The sequence below is a fragment of the Cyanistes caeruleus genome, chromosome 19, assembly GCF_971803275.1.
Source record: "Cyanistes caeruleus chromosome 19, bCyaCae1.hap1.1, whole genome shotgun sequence".
NCBI classification, from domain to species: domain Eukaryota; kingdom Metazoa; phylum Chordata; class Aves; order Passeriformes; family Paridae; genus Cyanistes; species Cyanistes caeruleus.
In genome coordinates, this window is record NC_141719.1 from 2176011 (window position 1) to 2196814 (window position 20804).

Here is a 20804-nt window from a genome sequence, read left to right on the forward strand (position 1 = left end):
CAAGGCAATGTTGGGGAGTGAGCAGGAAGGTGAGCACCCCAGCAGCTCTGTGCAAGTCGAGAGGAGGGGTAAACACCAGCAGGGATTTGAAGGAAACTGCCTGTCTGTTCCCCCACAGGTGAAGAGACCCTCAACAGCCCATGGGTGCAATGAGGCAGTGGCCCACTGTCCCACACTTACATCTGTCCCAGGCGTTGGTGATGTGAAGAAAGAATAGACAGCTGTGGTGTAGGGCACAAAGACATCAGCTTGGCTGTGGCCATGCCTTTTGCCTCACCATTTAGGTTGTTGATATCAGGGCAAGGCTCCATCAGCTTTATTCTCAGCTTCAGGCCCCATCAGTCTCCTGTCAGTCCCAGGGAGCTCCCGGGGCAGCAGCTGAGCAGGGTCCCTGCTCCAGGCACCCAGTGCCAGGGGATGGCAGCCTGGAGCCATCGAGGGGACCCTGCTCTGGGCCCTGCTCCACTGCAGACCAGCAACGACATCTCACTGAAACCTGGTGCTTTAAACCTGCTGAAACTGCCTGGCCCATCTCACTGAAACCTGGTGCTTTAAACCTGCTGAAACTGCCTGGCCCATCTCACTGAAACCTGGTGCTTTAAACCTGCTGAAACTGCCTGGCCCATCTCACTGAAACCTGGTGCTTTAAACCTGCTGAAACTGCCTGGCCTACCTGTTAGGAGCAAATCACAGCAGAGGGGTTAAAATCCTGCCGGCTGGGTCGGCCACTTTCATGTGTTTCACTGGGACACAACAAAGAACAGGTGGGATGGGCCAAACAACATCTGGGAATGTTTGCTGGAAGAAAAGCTGACAGAAACAGCCACTGGTCAGTGCACAGGGCCTCATCTTCACTCTGCCCAGAAAGGGAACCACAAAGGTGCTTGGGGGTGTGTGACTAATAAAAGAACAATACACGTGTCAGTGGCCCTGCCGTTTCCACTTCACACCCTGTGGAGCAGCCTGAGGAGAGCTACTGCTGGAGAAGGTTTCAGGTAGGCCTCCTTGTGGCCTTCAGTAGATGAAGGAGTCTTATAAAAAAGAGGGAGAGTGACTTCACATAGGCAGATAGTCATATGAAAAGAGGAGCAAGTTTTTAAACTAAAAGAGGAGAGATTTAGAATATATATTAGAAAGAAATTCTTCCCTGTAAGGGTAGTGAGGCCCTGGCACAAGATGCTCAGAGAAGCTGTGGCTGCACCTGGATCCCTGGAAGTGTCCAAGGCCATGTTGTGTGGGGCTTGGGGCAACCTGGGATAGTGTCCCTGCACATAGCAGGGGGTGAGAAATGGGGTGTTGGAATCCAGCAGGACTGTAGGGTCCCTTTCAACCCAAGCCAATTATGATTCTGTAATTCTATGAAACCAGAGATTTGCCTCAATAGCACTTTCTTGTTTCACACTAAGTATTAATGAGGACATACCTAGACTCCCCATGTAATCACTGCTGATTGCACCATGGCAGAATGTGCAGAAACCAGGTGAGGAAAGGCATGGGAGACACCCACCCCAAAAATGCTGTGTCTGTCCCAAAGGAGATGGTTCCATCTGTGAGTCCCTGTAAAGCTGAGGCTGCAAGGCACAAAAGTGCCCTCCAGCTCCAGTGCCCTGCAGGTACCTCCTTCCTCTTGCTGACAAGGATGAATTCTTTCCTCTCCTCCTGCTTTGGCATGAGGCAGTGAATTGCCCAGTATTTTGAAGATATTAAAAAAAAAAATAAAAAAAAAATAGCTGTATCTTGTCAGAAATCAGTGATGAGTGAAATGGTCTTCATAGCATAAGATGGATAGGAAATAACAATTTTCATGTAAAATATAGTTTAGTTTTCTTTCCATGCTTCATGTCTGAGAGTCCCACATCAGAGTTATGCTAATCTGCCTGCACCATGAAACCTCTCCAATCCTGTGACAGAAAAGGGTAAGTTAAGGGAATCTGCTCCCTGACTCCTTTTTCTCCTTTTTCTGAGTCATTTGCATCCTAATAATAATGTCAAGCTAGCAGCTGTAATTTCCCTTCCCTACACCTCTCTGTCCTTCTCTGACTCTTTTTACCACCTGTTGTCCCTCTGCTTTCTGCACTTTACTCAGATACTTCTAAGCCTTTTTACTTTACTGAGCTGTTCTGTAACTGGAGTCACTCAGCTGCTTAAACGTGTGAAGGAAATGACATTCTGCATGTCACCTAAGTGTTACCTACCATTTGCTGTGGAAATGGGAGATGTGTGTATTGCTCACCTTGCCTTCACCTTCAGTACCATCCCTTTCCCATCACAGGATGCACATTTACCCACCTTTCTACCCTCAGTTGGCTGTTTTAGCACCTCTCCAATTTGATTTAGGCTTATGTGTGAAACAGTCTATTTTACTGCTGGAAAGAGAAGACTTCATGTACATGAAGGTTCATTTTCCACATTTTCTGTGTGGGCATATGGAATGTTTCCTTCCCTTTTAATGTAGTAAGGTTAAATTATGAATACACAAGGCAATACAGATACTAGCTCTTGAAAGCAAGTGCAAGATTAGAAAAGAGGATGGGCATCTGCTGTTGCCTTCTATGAACTGTAGCACAAGCTAATCTTCATCAATAATCTTGGGAGATTTACATTTAGTCCCAGTCACTGCCTTCTACATAAGCAGACCAATTATTGGTTCTAAATGCCTTTCTTCCTAGAGAATGACTCAGTAACTCCCATTAGTAATGGAAATTACTGGTTTATCTCAACAAATCAATCCAAAATTCCATCTCTGTACACAAAGTACACAAAGTCTTTATCAGGAACATTCAAGCGGATTCTCAGAGGACAATTAAGAAAGTAGGACAGCATGTTAAGCTCCATATTTAACAAACATGTTCAGTGGAGGATACAAAAGATGCTCACTATAATTATTTTAATCTGAGCCAGTATTTATCAAATTTAATAAAAAAGTGTGTCCTTACCATCTCCAGGTCCTGTTCACAGCAACGAGTAGTCAAAGTGCAGCAATGAGAAGATTTGCTCTGAAGGATTAGTGTCCTAGCATTTCTGCTAATCATCTGCCAACATTCCTAGAAGATCTCCTTTTACCCAGGGAACAGCAGAATGAGGCTCTGCTCCCTGCATCATATCATACACACCAATGGTTTCCAGGCCATATTAATCTTCCCAAGCATGCTGTTTCAATTTCAATAATCATCTCTGATAGCAGAGATGATGGCAGTATTTGCAAATTGCAGATTACATAACAATATTTTTTTATGTGTTTGTTGTTGTTTTGGGGTTTTTAAATGTAACTTGTCAGTAGACCTAAACACTACATGGAGAAGTATTCTGTTCCACGTGGAATGACAAATGATCTGTTTTTTGTATGGGATGTTGATTGGGCAGAGCCCCCTTGTGAAGTTTTTTGCAGTTTGCTCAAAATCTTAGTATCCTATTTTTCTAAAATACCATAATTAATGGGGAAGCATTAAATAAGTAGATGTAATCTCAAGTTCCAACATTCTTTACAAAGCTCCTCTCAAAATCATCTCAAATGTCTGATTGCTGTTTCCCATGAGAATACCATTAACGTCTGATCAGTTCATCTGTCGGGAAACAACTGTGTTCCCACTCTCTGCAAAACTTTCTTTCTCTTCCTGTTTAATTCTTCCTCAAATTACTAATTTATGGTGATTTCTCCAGAACTGTCAGTACACAGATCTAGCAGTCAATAGCTTGTACTATCTCCTTACTGTCTACTCTGTCCATCCCTGCCACAAGTAGATGTTAACCTACAGGTCCATAAAAGCTGAATGATCTAACTGCAGATTTTTAATATCATAGGCAATGTTTCTGTCTATTTCAACCTCTCCCTTCATGTCTCAAACCTTCAAATATTCAGTTGAAATAATTGCATTAATATATTTATAATATTTATGTATTTTTATCATGTAACACTTTGAAACTTACAGGTTTTGGGCACATGTTGTGCTACCAGACCATCTGTGAATTTTAAGTCAATAAATAACATTTGAACACATGTAATGACTTGGTCCATATGAGACTTGGGACTATCTTCCCATAAACTGCCAGTGAGTTCTGTCTGATGTCTCTGTCATCTTTTTGATCGTGTGGCTAATCTGAAACTTTCTGTAGCAGAGACTTGCTGGTGATTGAACAAAGGGATCAACCTCATACCCACTGGCTGTCTTAGCTACAGGGCAGTTTCTTGGATTTTCTGCTTGGGAAGAATAATATATAATAATATATAATAATATATAATTAATAATATATAATAATATATAATATTTCCCTTCTTTAACTAAATACTATCCCTCCAAAAGGAGTGCTCTGACTTGAGTACTGCCACAGTTGAAGGGATTTAAAGCTTTACTTTATTGCATGCCTATTCCACAAGGTTTCTGAGAATATCTTTGGCTTTCAGATCTTCCCTTCTTTCCATGCAAAGACTTGGGCTCTTGGACTTTCTGCTGACAAAGAATCCTGATGTTTACTTGTCTTCCATGTGGAATTTTGGTCGTTCTCCAGGAGGATGGAATGGATGTTTTAGGAACCCCTCTTTACAAGTAGACTAGCTACTTTATATGACAATCAAAGGCAAAGATTTATGGTCCATGAGCTTGCTTCAAAAACTAGTGTAGATCTATTCTTCCTGCCCTTCAAAGCAATCACTGGGCATAACAGACTGTAACCCTTACTTCAAATATTCATACCTCCTTTGATGAAATTTAAGTGGCTTCCTCACATCTTCAGTCACTTCTGGTTCCATATGTAATGACTTGACTGGTACTTTTCTGGCTTTATCTTGTCTTTTTCAGCTACAGATTTTGCTATTGTGGATTTATTTTAAAAATTGTGTTCTCAGTGTGGACTGAGCTGAAAGCTTTCAGCTGTGTGGACTGCCAGTGATTGGTTTATATTATCTAGTAGAAAATTCTAAGTAGAATTACTTACTAGTTGACAGAATCACAAAATCATGCACTTTACCTAATGTATTTTAAAAAGAGGCAATATATGGAAAGATTTTGAATCTTTTCAGGTGCTCTGCCACGTTAACATTCATTTATGTCAGTACTGACTCTTTCAGAATTTTTACATCACAATGCTTTTTTTCTCTATATACTACAGCTGCAAATTTGCTGAGCACCCTTAGGGTTCAGGTCTCCTTCACAGTATCTTGCTACATTGCATCTTATCAGGAAAGTGACCCCATTCTGCTGACTGCAAACCCAAGTCTGCTGACCATATTCTCTTGTCTGTTGCTCTTCTGATCCACAAATCCTGAAAATGGAATACTGTTCTATGTGAAGTGGGCTATGTCCCAATGATTAGAGCATTGTCATTATGTTATTTGATGGTCACTTTGACTAATGAGCACCCGCAGTTCACTGTTCAGATAGTTCACTGTTTCAGCATGTGCTGTTGGCATTCCTGCACCATACATTTAATCACACATCCTGGAAACTGAAGAGATTTTTAGCTAACATCCTGTCTAACCTAGATCTCAAAAGATTTAGGGAGCAGAAAGGCTCATTGCCCCAGATTGAGACTGCTTCTGAGTGAACAATTCACCCAGCACAGGACATCTAAGAAAAGGTACAGCAGGCCCTTACTTAAGCAATAAATTTAGCTAGAGCTACAGAGAAGAAAATCAGTGTTGTATTTAATAGAAAGTAAGCAGTTGATGTTTCCCTCTTTTTGCAATGTTGAGCTTATAAAAGAAGAGGGCAGGACTTCCTGCTGGTTCAGTGTTCCTATGTTGCTCTTCAAAGTTTGTTTTCTTATTATAAATCTAACCTTTTATCTGGTCTTAGCTGGACTGCAAGACATGCAATAACAACTACTGAAGATATTTTGGCAGTGTCTCAGGTACCCAGTGAATGACAAGCATGTTTGGAAAGCTCCACAGTCTGCCTGGCTTGTAAGTCACAAATGCTACCATTTCTCATCTACTTTAAACCCATTAATTAACCAGTCAGTGTTGACAGGTAGGAAGCTTGTTGGAAAGTACATCAGTCAAGAAAAAAATAGAAGAATCTTTCATAATAAATTGGATCCTGGAAGGTGAAGTGTCCTACTTCTAAGTCTTGTTGAATAAAGTCTGAGTTACTAAGCCAAATTCAGTCATGTTTAGAAACATTTCCCACAAGTATCAGTTCATATAGAGAAGACATCTAAAGAGCATTTGGATTATAAAAGATGCAGATGTAGTTAAGAAGAGCTCCTTTCTACTCAACAGTAATTCTGAGTTACAGAAACAGCTCAAGAAAAAACACTTCAATAAATTCTCAAGCACTTTGTGTTGCTCTAGACATTCTCAAACATTTTGTCACACTTTCTCAGAGTCAGAAGTGAGAAGCTTGATAATGTATTGGCTAGAGGAATATTTCTTGTGTGGATCTGAAGTTGACTCCTATGAAAATAAAGAAGTACTGCCTTCCTCCTATCATTAAGGTTTTTTTGGTTATTTGCCGAGAAGAAATTGAAATACTATTTAGAGAACAGGAAATTGAGTTGAAGGACTTTCATTTTCAGATGTGAAATGAGATGGTCAAAGAAGCAGAGCATAGTAAAATAGAAATTCATCTGTCATTTCTTCTTAGATCCATTATCCTATTATGTTATTAATCTGGAGGTGAAACTAAATATGAGATGTCAAACACAGGTGATGATATGCTGTAAAAATAACTTTTGAATCAATGTACTAAAAATCTGAGCTTTCTCCCTCATTTTTTTGTGCGTTGGTCTGAATGGTTTTTGAAGAAAATTATTCTGTAAAGAATATTTTCCATTAATACCTGATTTATCAGTGCTGTGAGGACTCTCTAATTGGCTGTTTTCAATTTATTAAGAGAATGAGCTAAAAATGTGGCAGATCATTTGGTCTTAGACACTTTTCTCAAGCTTTCTCTCCTTTGACTATGCAAGAAGGTTCTGATAATGACAGAAATTTGAATTTTATATATTGGAAGCTCAAAGACAATCCATCCCCTAACTTCTTCCAGGTACCTCCAGAGAGGAATTTTTGAACCCAAGAATTTGCCAAGTCCTGGGTTCATTAACTTTGAAGGGTGGTTTCTCAGATGAGCTAATGGCTTTAAAATTATTTGGTCTGTTGAACAATATTTCATTCTGCTTTAGTACACAAAGTACAGACAAAGAGGAGGCAATATTTTAATAAGTTCCAAGAATGATATTAAGGAACCAAAAACTGAAGAAACTATAGCCAAGAATATAATTACTGAATGCACAGTAAAATGACCATCAGAGGTTTTTTCAGGCACCAGGAAGGACAGTGTGTATTTATTCTCACTATAGTATTACTTTTCACTCTCAGATGACTTGTCTTATTAACATAAGCCAAATGGGTCACTGGCTGCCTGTCTGAGGGAATGTTTAGCATGGGAGATTCTGTACATGGAGCTAAATCAACAGGGAAATGCAAGGCCAGTTACCTTCCCTCCAATGCACAGAGCTTAAGGTAGGTGCAAAGACTCCTGTTTGACCTCCTGTGGCATCCAGCTGCTTCCTGGCATCCTCAGAAATCTGGCATACTCTGGAAAAGGCACATTTCTGAATGGCTCAGCAACTTACTGCTCTAAAACAAGGCTAAGCTGAAAGGATTTATGTCCAGCCCAGGAGAAGTGGCAGGTGAAATTAGGATTAAATGGTGCATTAGAAAACTCTTCCTGCAGGCTGTCTTCTATTGATGCTCATTCTCTGAGAGCTCTGACCCCACTGTCACCTGCAAACAGTCCTTTGGCTTTTCTACACACACACCTGCTCTTTCACAGGAGATTTTTACAGGTCCACGTGGTTTCTTCCTGCTGCACTCTTCATGCTTGTCCTCAGCCCTTTTTTTACTTTTGCCTTCCCCCAGGTTTTGTTTGTATGCCCTCTGTAAATCAGTATCTGTGCTGAGTAAGAATCTGGTGATAAAAGAGAATAATCTTTCCTAGGTAAGTGTGTCATCTTGTGCCCAAAATCTTTTGGTTCCCAGAGTCTTCTTGACCAGACGTGTCCCTGTGTGGCATGAGAACACATTACATAGGTTTATGTCTCACTTCTGTGTTCAAGACCAAAATGAAGAATTGTCAGATGATGATGGCTTTGGTACTTTGCCAGCTGCTTTGCTCCATTGGTTATGTTCACAGTCCAATTCTGAAACTGTTAGCGTGGCTAATTGTGTGATTATAGAGGTAAATTTGTTAAAAAGAGCAAATGTTAAAGAAGAATTAAGCTACTGGACAATCCAAAAATGCTCAGCTTTGTTTTGCTTCTTGGGGAATGAAATTACACACTTCTGAAGATTTGCCAAAGTCTAGAGACATTCGTGTGATGCACCTGCTCCCATCAAAAATGGTGTTGAATTTCCTATGTGATTTAATAACATGGCATGACTAATGGACTGCTGCTGATCCAGCATGAACTCCTGCTACAGAGCATGAACTGTGCTGTTAAGAACCAGTGTTTGCAGGAAGTCCTTCTCTGGTGCACTCTGATGCATAAACGTTAAATGAATCAGATTGTATTATTCCTTCTCCCAAGGATCTTTTTCTTTTCCTTCATTTCCTCACTGTTTGATCTAGATGGATCATTTTCATTCTTATATCTTATGAATATGCAAAAAAATAGAAAAAATATTTAAGGGTATGCTGCTACACATTATAATGTAGCACTCTGTGTGCAAGGGAACAGGCTGGGACCCTCAGCTGTGGCAGAGAATCTTATGGCCAAAGGAAGAACTGTGTATGGAAAACATGGCAGGGGCTTGGTCTTTTCCTATGGATTGTTGCTGAGATTTACAACAATTTCCATTGCCACAGAATGGACAAAGGTTTGTCCCCCAGCAATGTGGGACCTTGCACAGGGACAAGGACTGCTCTGCCAGGAAACCAGCCTGTTCATGATTACTCTTTTGGTGTATTGATCATTGCAGAATTATTTCCACCATGCTTGGCTCAAAAACAACAATAACAACAACAAAAATCCTAAAAAGATATTTTTGTTACAATGTTGAAATTATCTGACTCCATGCAAGCTTGAAGAACAGTTTAAATACTTACTTATGCAGAGAGTGAAGGGCTGTGATTTGTATGCTGGTCTGCTTCCAGGGCAGGGGTCCCCTACCCTGAAATTCAGTGCTATTATTGAATATCTTGCCAGTCATGATAGCCAGCAATTTATAATTTCAGCTAAAAGACAAGGGATACAACTTTTGTGAGCCTGGGAGTTAGTTAACAAGCACCCTCTCTTGAGGACAGTGTTCTGGAAGGATATCAGTGGTTGTCAAATAAGGAACCAGGAGGCTGTCCTTCCTGCAATCTACAATACCTTCCCAAGGGGTCAGATTGAGCCTTAAACCCTTCAGATAAAAATACAGTTTTAATGTTTATATTCGTCTTTCTGCAGGAAAACCATTAATTGAGCATGGGATATGCAGTCCCTGACAAAAGAGCAAAAGTTAACGTGTCATTTTGCTGAACTCAGCATGTGGCAGCTTGAAATTTCTGAAACAATTTGTTACACTTTTGTGATCCCTCACAGGTGATTTGCATCAATATTCTTCATGTTTTGACTTTCTTGTTGGGGAAAAAAAGTTTAACAGATAAATGGTGTTGTGTTCCAGTGATCAAAAAAAATGCCTACATTCTTTTAACTTTAGCATTCTAGATGCTGGAACAGAATGCAGCCTCAGCAGATATGCTGATGATACAGAACTGGGAGGTGTGGTTGATACACAACAAATCTGTACTGTTTTTCAGAGGGATCTTGACAAACTGGAGAAACAGGTTGGCATAAGTTCAGTAAATGAAAATGGGCATTTCCATACCTGAGGAGCAATAACTCCATGTGCCAGCACAGGCTTGGGGGTGACTGACTGGAAAGCAGAAAAAGACCTGGGAGACACAAGGCCAACAGCATCCTGGGTTTCACAACGAAAAGTGTTCAGAGGTTTTGCATAGGATTATAGAAACAAGAAGTTCAACCCAGTAAATGATTATTGGGCTCTAGGGATAATATTTGGTAGTTGGATACCAGTCTGGTGTTCAGCAGAGTGACTGAAAGTGATTGGAGCCATCCCACAGTCTTTCATAACACCATAACAGAAAGGACAGAATGTGAATCCTTTAATTTACATGCTGCTCTTGTGAATTCCCTAAAGATTGCATTTAAAGTGTAGAAAAGTTTGAAGTCCGTGTCTATTTGCTGAAGGGCAAATAGATTCTATAATTAGCCATAATCCATACTCTTTGCTTTGGATGATGTCACAGGAGATATGGAATGGATGACATATATGTATTTTAGAGCAATCACAACATGTTTTAAAAAAGTGTTTATTTCTTTCATAATAAATTATCATCTTACAGTGCTTTGCACAAACTTCTGATATTGTGGAATTTTTTTAATAGAAAAAAATCTGCAAATGTTTAAAAAATATCAGTTGGCTTTTCTGTTATTAATGGTACATTTGGGCAACACAAAATTCCCACACATTGCGCTGTGCAGAACTTCACTACACACCCTGTAACTTACAGAGGATTATCGGGATCAAAGTGGAATATTAATAGAGGTGAAATGGAAAATTAATTTCTCCTCACTTTGTGATTTGTTGCCATACATGGAGGACAGGCATCACTTTGCAGTGACACACTATTCCTGGAGTCAGGCTGCCTGTCAGCTGGTAAGTGCTGATGTAAAGGTAACTGATCTTGGGAAAAACATGGATCCATAATAGGCATAACTATACACCTCTGAGAGAAAGCTTAAAATAGAGGCATCTGATATCTTGTTTTTATTGCAGAGACTTCCAAGTCCATAATAATCTTGATGTGAAAGAGTGACAGGTATTTCTTAGAACATAAGAGCTCCATTCCCTTTCCTGTCATCAGAGATGGATGAACACATCCCTATTCCACAGAAACAATTTTTCTTGAGCAACTTTATTTCCTTACGAGTAATTAGTGTAAGTGCTTTACCCTGCATAATCTAATGCCCAAAAAACACATTATCTGATTTGTGACATGTAATTTTAGGCTTGATAGTAGCAATTTTTTCACTGTGGGGAATGTTTACCATTTGCACATGCTGCTGGGCCCTTTCAAAATAAAGAGGAATTATGAATAAATATTATTTAAGCAGTGATAAGTAGAGGTTTTAAATCTTTAAAGGCAAATATATAATTTCAAAAGAAAGAGCAAAGATGAATCTCTGGGAAATGTCTGAAGAAAAGATCTACCAGCTTTGGGTGTATTCTGTGGTTTTCCACCCAATTTAATTTCCATTGGCCAGTCCCTCGATGACTGTCTCTTTGGGCCATGGGTGCCATGGGAAACAGATCAATTTGCCAACTCTCTGTTTTTTCCTGGCTTTGCAGGAGGGGCAGACAGGTTGTGTCTGGTGCCTTTTCACACCACAGTGCTTGTGAGCAGGAGCACCCAAAGAAACAGCTGAAAACATCAAAGACAGGGGAAGAAGAGGTACTGGTGGTGACTGGGAGGACAGAAAGTATTTAGGACACTCCTGAGAGAGTATGTGTTCGCTGGGCACTGCAGGGTGAGATATTTTACAAGCAGGTGACTCTTGTAAATACAGATTGAGTGTGACCTTCATGCAAGCAACTGTGAAGCATAGAGCAGTGAGATCATGGCCCTTCTCATGAGGCCAGCCTGACTCCTCAAGTGCCATATCCTATGCAGAAACACTGTAAAGTTGGGTGGCTTGGAAAACAATTCCAGTCAGTTACTGTCAAAAGGATTCATTTGAGAAGAAAGAAATATTTCTTTCTTAACAAGGTGGTCATTAGCGTTAGTACTGAGCAGTAAATGCTTTCTCCCACTGCTTCTTTCCCTCTATTGTCTACTGCTTTTTGTTTTCTCCTGCCTCCTGGTCCATACTGCACATGTCTCTCTCCCTGTGTCTCTTGTTCCACTCTATCAAAATTATTGAAATGTTCATGGGAATGGATGAACTCCTTTATGATGAGAGAATTGAAAGGATTGGCTTGAATGAGAATGGATTACACTTGCTAAGTGATTGAAAGATAGGGGATGAAACGAATACAAGATGTGTTTATTTATATAACACCAGAGAAAAAGGAGGAAAAAAAAACAAGGAGAAAAAAAAAGAAGGAAAATATTAAGGACAAAATGAATTAATGCAAAGAGTCTATTTGCTAATTCATTTTGAGAATTAGAGGTGCATTTCTGTTCCATAAACACCAGTATATCCATATTTTGAGAATTTTAGAGGTAAACAAATTTTATAGAAATGAAGATCTGGAAGATGCCATAAAATTCTGGTCACTGCAGTGGTGAGCACCATATCAGAAATTTTTCTTCATCCCATTTTTGGTTTTCACTATAACTTGGCAATCATTTGTGACCTGATGAGATTACAGAATTGACTGTAAATTAGGTTGATTGTTACAGGCAGACTGGGGACGTGTCTGTTTCTGTGTTCCTATCCTTCTCATTTCCAAATGACAGCAGTCTTGCTTTTAATGTAAGGCTCAATCTTCTATTTTCTTCCAGATGGTCTTCCAGTAGTTCCAATGTTCTGCTCAAGAGGTTTTAGCTTTGTCATGGATAGCAAATGAATGACAGGGATATTTATCAAGCTTCTACATCCAGACAGATGTGTAAAGCACAGACTATAGTCTTAGATAGATAAATGATATACCAAAGTGCCCACTCATGAATAGCACTCTGCAAATCACAAAAATCATTTAACAAAAGCCTTCAGGACATGTCAAACATTTCTCACCATTAGGGAGAGAATTGTCTGGGGGAGAGCCATGTGCCTTGTAAATACTGAATTTACAAGGGGTGGGAATTTTGCACTGGCTATTGTGACTTTATATCTATTGTTCTAAAACGACTGATGGTATGGCCTCTTTCCAGAGTTACTGCTCATCATTATATTACATCACATCATTTGTTTTTAACTTTGCTTCTCTTTGTCTGTGTTATTAGCAGGAGAATAGTTCTCCCTGTGCTCTCTGGCACCCACCTGCCTTCTCTTCTGGATGAGCTGCTCACTCAGCAGCTCCAGTATAACTGGAGGTTATACAATACCAGGCTAAGAAAGGGTTCATTCATGCCACATTGTACTCCTGACACTAGGAGGGGAATCACATTCTTCCTGCTCATGCCACTCTGTTGGCTTGCATTAGAAGATCCCTGAATGTTCTGCATAAAACAAAATCCAAACCTCCTTGTTATCCAGATAATCCATAGTGTCTACTAGATGCCATGCCATAGGCTCTTCCCAAACAATCCAAGAAGCCATTGCATGTGTGGATTGTTTCCTGGGCATGTTAACAAGTTTTTTGCCAGGGCTGCTCTGTCAGGACTGCCACATGGACATCTCAGCTGAGGGCATGAGGGAACTGCTGCTCTGGCAAGAACTGCATGGATCCCAGCACCTTCCTCTGAGCTAAATGCAAGTCACCATCAACAGCCCTGTTTCCCTACAACTTTGAGGAGACCCACACCAGCTGGTTGTTCATGCCAGGGGACCAGAAATTTTCTCTGAGTGGGAAAACTGTCAGATTGACACAGGGTCAGTGATTCTTTCATAGTTTGGAGAGGGTGAGTTACTTCAGCTGCACCGGATGACTTCTAAGACTCCTCTCTGGCCCATTTTTCCCTTCCTTCTATCCCTGTCTCTCAGGAGATGACAATGCTGTTCTGACCCAGGGCTGAATGAGCCATGCTGACTGTGGTAGACAGGATCCAGTATACATAAACAGTGTGCAGGGAAATGTGGGTGCACGTTCATTTTTCCATTAATTTACATTTCAGTTTCCTGAATTCAAAAGACCCCCACATTTTAGCATAATTTATGATGTCCTGAATTGTATAAATCCTTGTGTTCTTATTATAGGAACAGATTATATACTCTGTGCAGCTGACAGAGACAAATGCCACACTTACTCCCTGGAGAATTCTAATCTCCCCCTCAGATTTTAAGATGTCAGTGAAAAACAATCTCCCTGTTTCTGAAACCCAACCCCAAGGAGCAGTGATACTACCATCCATAAAAATAACTGGTATGGGATCCTTAGGGATGGATCACTGACAGAATTGTTCAGGCCAAGACAGTGCAGATGTCCACATCATAAATCTGAAAAGGTTATGGTTCATGTGTGGCAGAAAATAGAGGAGCCCAAAGAGTGACTCCCCTATGAGAACAGTGCCTCCCCATCTTTTGGAGACTATTTAGTGTCACCTATTCCTCAAAACACTTGTAATTAATCAGAACAGCTCATCACCATCAATTCAGTGGCTACTGGAGGTTTCCATTCATTCAAAAATCTGCCAGACAAATCCATGGGAGGAAAACCAGGTGTAGACTCCTGATCCCACACAGAACAAAGACAGGAGGACTGGGATGTGTCTGAGCCAGGAGCACTTGAAGAATGGGGTAATGTTAAGGAAAAGCCTCAGCACATCTGCCTGTCTTACCAGTCCTGTGCTTTTCGGCATCAGACATTATCGAGGCTGAGCCACTGCCAGGACAACGCTCTGGGATGGCCTTTGCCTGTCACAAGAAGCCAACAGGTAGGGACATCCCCCTTGCCAAGAGGCCATGGAGAGCCTGGAGCCCAGGTTCTGCTGCTCTGCACTCAGGACAGCCCCCTGTTTGCACAAGCACTGCCAGACACAGCCACTGCTTGTGGCTCTGGGCAGAGCACACGCCTGGCAAAGCTCTCTGTGTGTTCCTGGAGCGCACGGAAAGCTGCTGGAGCCAGGCCCAGCTGGGGCCTCTTCTTGCCTGGGCAAAGCAGCTCGTGCCGTGCCCAGTGATACTGGCTCCAGGCTGATGTGGGTTTCAAACTTGGCAAGTCAAGTTTGCAAAGTGCATGAGACAGAGCCTGGGGAGGCAATGTGCTGTAGGATGGATTTGTAAGGATCAGAAGCACCTAAAAGCAAGTGGGTGGCTCACTAGTGCCCCTTGGGTGCTGGCCAAGGCCCAAGAGCTTTAAGTTGAACTCTTCCAAGCTCCTCCCTCAAGGGAGTTTCTTTGCTCCTCTGTGGTTTCACAAACTCTCCTTTTGCCCTTGAGTAAGTAATTTCTGAATGTGTAATGTTGGGATAGCACAGAATATTTTAGCAGAGGTGCCACCAGATCTTTATACAGAGGCACCAGAGCTCCCTAACAGTTTCCAAAGTACAACACTGGTACACTCCACGTCACTCTGCCTGTTTGGGAAACCCACAGAACACGTGATTTTTGCTAATGCTCTCAGCTCTTATTTTCAGTCACTCTTTGCTGCTGTGCTCTCATCTTACCTCTGAACTAATGGGGGATTGTTTTATTTACTGCAGTATTCCACAGCCCATGTGGATCAAATATTAAGTTACCATCTCAGTTGTCAAGACAGCAACAAACAATCCAGATTTTCATGTTATAATGCAGATTTTCCAGCAGTAACAGCTAACTTGGTATACCTGTGACTGGCTTTGAATAAAAGGGATTTAATGAGTAGTACAGACTTGTCCCACAAGGCTTGTGGTGTTCCCTATTTCTCAGAAGAGTTATTGCAAGACTCTGCCAATTTAAAAAGTGACATCATACCTCCTGTTGCTCTTTCTCCCTAGGATTTCCTATTAGTTTCTTTAATTAGTGTTTTTTGCTAGCTTTGAGCTGCTTGAATATTGATGCCCAAGATATGTTTTAAGGCTGAAGGACCAGCAAGTTGCTAGTCCAGTAAAAAGCACAGGTATTATCTTCTATGCTCCCTCCCCAGTGCCTTTTTCATCCTTCTACATAGCAGATCAGGAAAGATACCTTGACCTCAGCAGGTCAGGACTACACCTACAACAAACCTCCAGCACCTGTAGTCCAGACAACCAAGTGATCCAGCAATGGGCAGCACTGCCACTCACACCCACATGCTGGGGGATCTCTCTGGGGCCCCTGTATCCACCTGCAGAGAGTTTGCAAACTCTGCTTTTCTTCAATGTGACTTGTCTCCCTCAGGAAAGCAGCAGCTGGTTAAAGCCAGGACCCTGATAACTCTGGCAGTTATAGAAGCCCTGTGCTCATGGATGTGAAGGGAGGGGTCAGCACATGACATGGGGAAAAATATATTTCTTCTTGAATCCTGACATCCCTGCTGACTTTTTCTTGCCATCCTCATGAGGTAAGTCTGTGGTTTGTAGCTCTGGCCTGCAATCCATATGCCCTACTGGTGGCTTCATCAAAAACTTTATCATTCTGTGGGTGATTTTAATTTGCTTAAGGTAACAAGCAGCCAGCAGCTGTCAGGAAAGGCTCCAGCAGGCAACCCAGTGCCCTCCTGAGAGATTTCTGATGCATCTGCTTTCATACTGTGGCTTCTTTTAAAGGCTTCTTTTTATTAATACTTAAAAGAAATAGTGACATATGTAAAGACAGGTTTTTGCTTTCTTCTTGTTAGAGCTTGAATTCCCACCTGAGAAAGACTTTGGGCTTGCTTGCCACCATGAATAATCCCTGCCTTGTCTAGGTGGGACTACAGTAGCTCAAGAACACTTTGGGCATAGCTATCCACAGAGTCTGTTTTGTCATCCCCTGGCTCCACCTTCCATTAGATAGGTAAAAGGGTCACTGGCACAAAACACCAGGACCCTCCATGTTCAGAGGCACAGGATTACTACCACAGCTATGAGCAGAAGAAATCTGAATGCAAGGGTAACAAAAAGGAAATCTGAATGAGCTGGGAATTACGACTCCCTGGATGTGTACAAAAGATTGCATTTGCAATAGTTGAGAACAGTCTGAATCCATCTGAATCACCAAAACTGGTCTTTGGAAGGAGAAAAACTCAGTTAACTGCAATAAACTTTATCTGACAAGCCCTATTCAGGGTTCCAGACAGATTAAATCTCTGTCACTTGAGTCCCTTAATTATTGTCAAGTTTGCCAAAGGTACAATCTGTGACTCACTCATCGGGCTTTGAGGGAGATTTTGAAAGATTAAAAGTTGTGAGCCACAGGGGTGTTGCTCTCATTAACAACTGCGGTCCAGCTACTAATTAGCTGCTGATTGAACGGTTGAGACAGTTCAGAGAATTTTCAAAAAGGTTACAACCACCCAGTTGTCCAGCCCATCCTCAGCTTCCAAATAAGGCACCTGCAAGACATCCTGTGAAAACACATAGCCTCAGGATGCTCAGGAAGGTATTTCATGTCATATGTTATTTCCATCTCTATCTCCTCATCCACACACTGAAGTCAAGTTTCTAATTTGTGAGCTGAATGGTACCAGGATAAAAACATGGATGGAGACTTCAGGATGGTGTCCTAATGGGATACAAATTATTAATGTTGAGATGCCTCCGCTTTCCCACTTGATTCAGCTGCTTTGCTGTAATTCCTGCTCCTGAATTCACAGCCAATCACAGAACATGGGGGAGGGCAAGCCATGGTTAAGAGCTGGCAAAGGGTGAGGCAGCTGCCCAGTCTCCATCTCAAGAAGGATCTATTTTCAACACAATGAAATCCTCCCTCTTCCATGGGAATGTTAGCATTGCAGATCCTTTCCCCTTCCTTGCTACTGTGCAGGACAGCCTGTAGTTGGACTCTATCCTCAATCTGCCTCTTCCCTTTTGACTCCAGCTGGAGTGCAGTCCAGCCCTGAAGAGATGGAAGCATTGGCAGAAAGTTAAGAGAGACACAATGGATTTTAGTTCCTTTTTTTCATCAAGGTGTTGTTGCTTCTTTCAGCAGGTCCTTCCTTTGCCAAGGACAGATATCGCTGTTGCTCCTCCAAACCTTTCCAGAGTAACACTGCAGCTACACTAGTAAATTAAACATGTCCAGGAACTTAGGCCAATTGGCATGGAGCTGTTTATGCTTATAGAAGTAAACTATTTCTGTATCAAGCATGGTGAGGCTGGATGCAGACTGTATTGGGAAGGGTCCCAGAAAATGCCAGCTGTCCAGTTATGCCTTTAAATATGTTTAGGATCTCTGTTGCTGGCACAGGCCAAAAGTGCCTATGATTTATCAGTATAAGTGACTGGCTTCTCCTGTGTGCAATGTTCCCTGGCACGAGGCAATGTTCTAGGAAAAGCAGCATGAAATGGACTTTTCTCCAGTGTATTTCACTGTCTGTGAACTTAGAGCAGATAGCCAATAGGATTGAGGACTTTGGATTCTTTATAAGAAGCTTATAGGCCAACATGGCAGTAAATTTAATTAATCATCAATGGGAGAAGGAATCAGCTTTGTGAAAGAAGATAAAGCAACTACAAAGGATGAACACCTCAGATTCATCAGGGTAAGCCCCTGTGAGAGGGCAAGAGTCTGAACAAGAGTCTGGACATGAGTCTGGACATGAGTCTTTAAATTTTGGTTTCTTACAGAAAAAGAATACTAGAGAATATGCTGCTTGGAAACTTTCTATGATTTCACCATGCCAAGTTGTAGGACAAGGGGTAACGGATTTAAACTGAAAGAGAAGAGTTAGATATAGATACTAGAGAGAAATTCCTCATGGTAAGGCTCTGGCACAAGTTGCCCAGAGAAGCTGTGGATGCCCCTGGATCCCTGGAAGTATTCAAGGCCAGGTTGGACAGGGCTTGGAGCAACATGGGATAGTGGAAGGTGTCTCTGCCCATGGCTCTTTCAGGCTCTTTCCAGCTGAATCCTTTCTATAATTGATTCTCTGATTTCACTGCAGGAAATTAAAGAAGTGCTGTCAGTATTGGTAGTCTCAATGACACAAAAACCTTGGTTATCCACTGATTTTCTCTGAATATTCTTCTCATGTTTATCTCCATCTTTGACCCTATAAACATGGTCCAAATTACTTTTTCTTTCCCACTTTGCCCTGAAACTTGAATGTAACTTTCAGTTTATTTGCCTTGATAATATTCATTGAGGTTACTTCCTGAAATTCCAAGCCTTTGAACAAGGTGCCGAGATGGAAAAAAATCCCCAAACCAATACACCAGAGATTACTTAACAGTTTTTCAGGTTATTGTTTCCCTATGTTTTAGTTTAAGTTTTTCAGCTAAATTGCTCTGTAATATTTCTTGCTTTTTGCCTCCATTGTGTGTTTTTCTAGTTCAAAGCAGTACTGACAATGCTGATTAAGTCCCTGCAAAGTTTTTGCTTACATATATATATATATATATATCTATCTATATATCTATATATATATATATATCTGTATCTTCTCTTGGAAGACTTATGCAACTCTCTGCTAATATTGGTTGTATCATCTGCCAAACCTCTGACATGCATCTGAGTCATTCATGGCACCATGCTATATTGGAATGATTTTATCAATACATTTTCAAGCAAGATGTGTAAATACCCTACATTTTTCATCTAGATTATCTTCCTTTTCACTTTTTGCTTTTTAAGTCAAAAGGTCAAAAACTGACTTTTTTCAGTTGGCCTGTAGCTCTTTCTCCCAGTGAACAAGGTGTTTTACAGCAGTGTACTAAAATATCAGCTAAAGAATTGTCCCTTTTGTATATTCTTTTTTAAGTGAAGGTAGAAGACAACAGTAGAATTAAAAAATAAATACTTTAACGTATTCATTTTTATTTTTACAGCATACCAAATTTAATGTCAGCAAGGGACTTCCTCTGGAACAGAAAATATCCTGTGAGATGTCACCAGGAGCTGTCAGCTGGGATTTGTTAAAACAAGATGACCAGATTTGCAAGGACTAATTTTGTTGTTTTGTCCACCAAAACAACGAAGACATTTCAAGTCTTTTCAAACTGAAAGGTTTTCTAGTAGTTTGCAATGCAATTATGTGTTGGTTAGAAGCACTCAGAGTACTGCATTTTCCCTCTGTTATGTTTAGAGTGAACAGATATTTATGCTGCCTGCCCATACCTTTTGTCTTCCTGCTCTGTTGAAGCTTATAGGGAACTGATGCTGACTTTAGGATCTCTCAGTTACACAGTGTCAAAGATAAATCTGAACACATGAATCCAGCTTTTCATTCCAGCTATTTAATTATGCTCTTTGTTCTGATATTGAAACCATCATTATTTAAATCTCATTCCATAATGAAATACTTCTAGTTACAGCTCATTGGAGTTTAATCAGCCCTTGGGTTCATCAGGTAGTTGAATGTTTCCTGCAAGACACGAGACTGAAGTCCTCCCAAGCTATTAGTTAAGCTGTCTCTAAATTATCACCTGCTTTTGAAAGAAATAGAACTTCCCATTCCTGGCAAGATGCTGGCATTGCAGGAGCATGTTTACAGCACTGCCTACTGAGATGGCACGGTTTCTGTCATATGATACATCTTTGGGAACTATGACTCTCCTTGCTACTCAGGTGGACAGAGCATGCTGTCACCAGAACACCACTAAGATACTTCTAATTCTCCAGTGAACTCTGAATTTTCCGAATTAACTCAAATGTAAGACCACATTCTTCAATACACATAGTGCTGCCCCAACTATACTTGTCAAAAGTTATCTGCTGTTGAATAGGACCAGAGCTAGAGCAGGAATAAATATACTGAAGAATTTCAGTTTTATTAACATATTCTGTTGAGATCATCTCCACTCCCTTGGATCCTGGATCTTGTGAAGCAAATACTGCAGCACTGCAAACTTTTGCTGTGCTAGTTCAGCATGGTATTATTTCCCTCTGTGCTTGTACACGGAAAGAGACTTGAGAGGGAGAAGAAAAAGGGTTCAGGTATATATCACCCTACAAACGGTGGGGAAAGAGTAGCAGATATTAATATCAGAAAGAACACGTAAGAAGAAAATTAATTTCTCCAGCCATTGCCTGCTGAGTTTCCATTAAGTCCTGGCAGCAATGGGAGTCAGTGTCTTCTTTTCTCAGCTGTCGCTGTA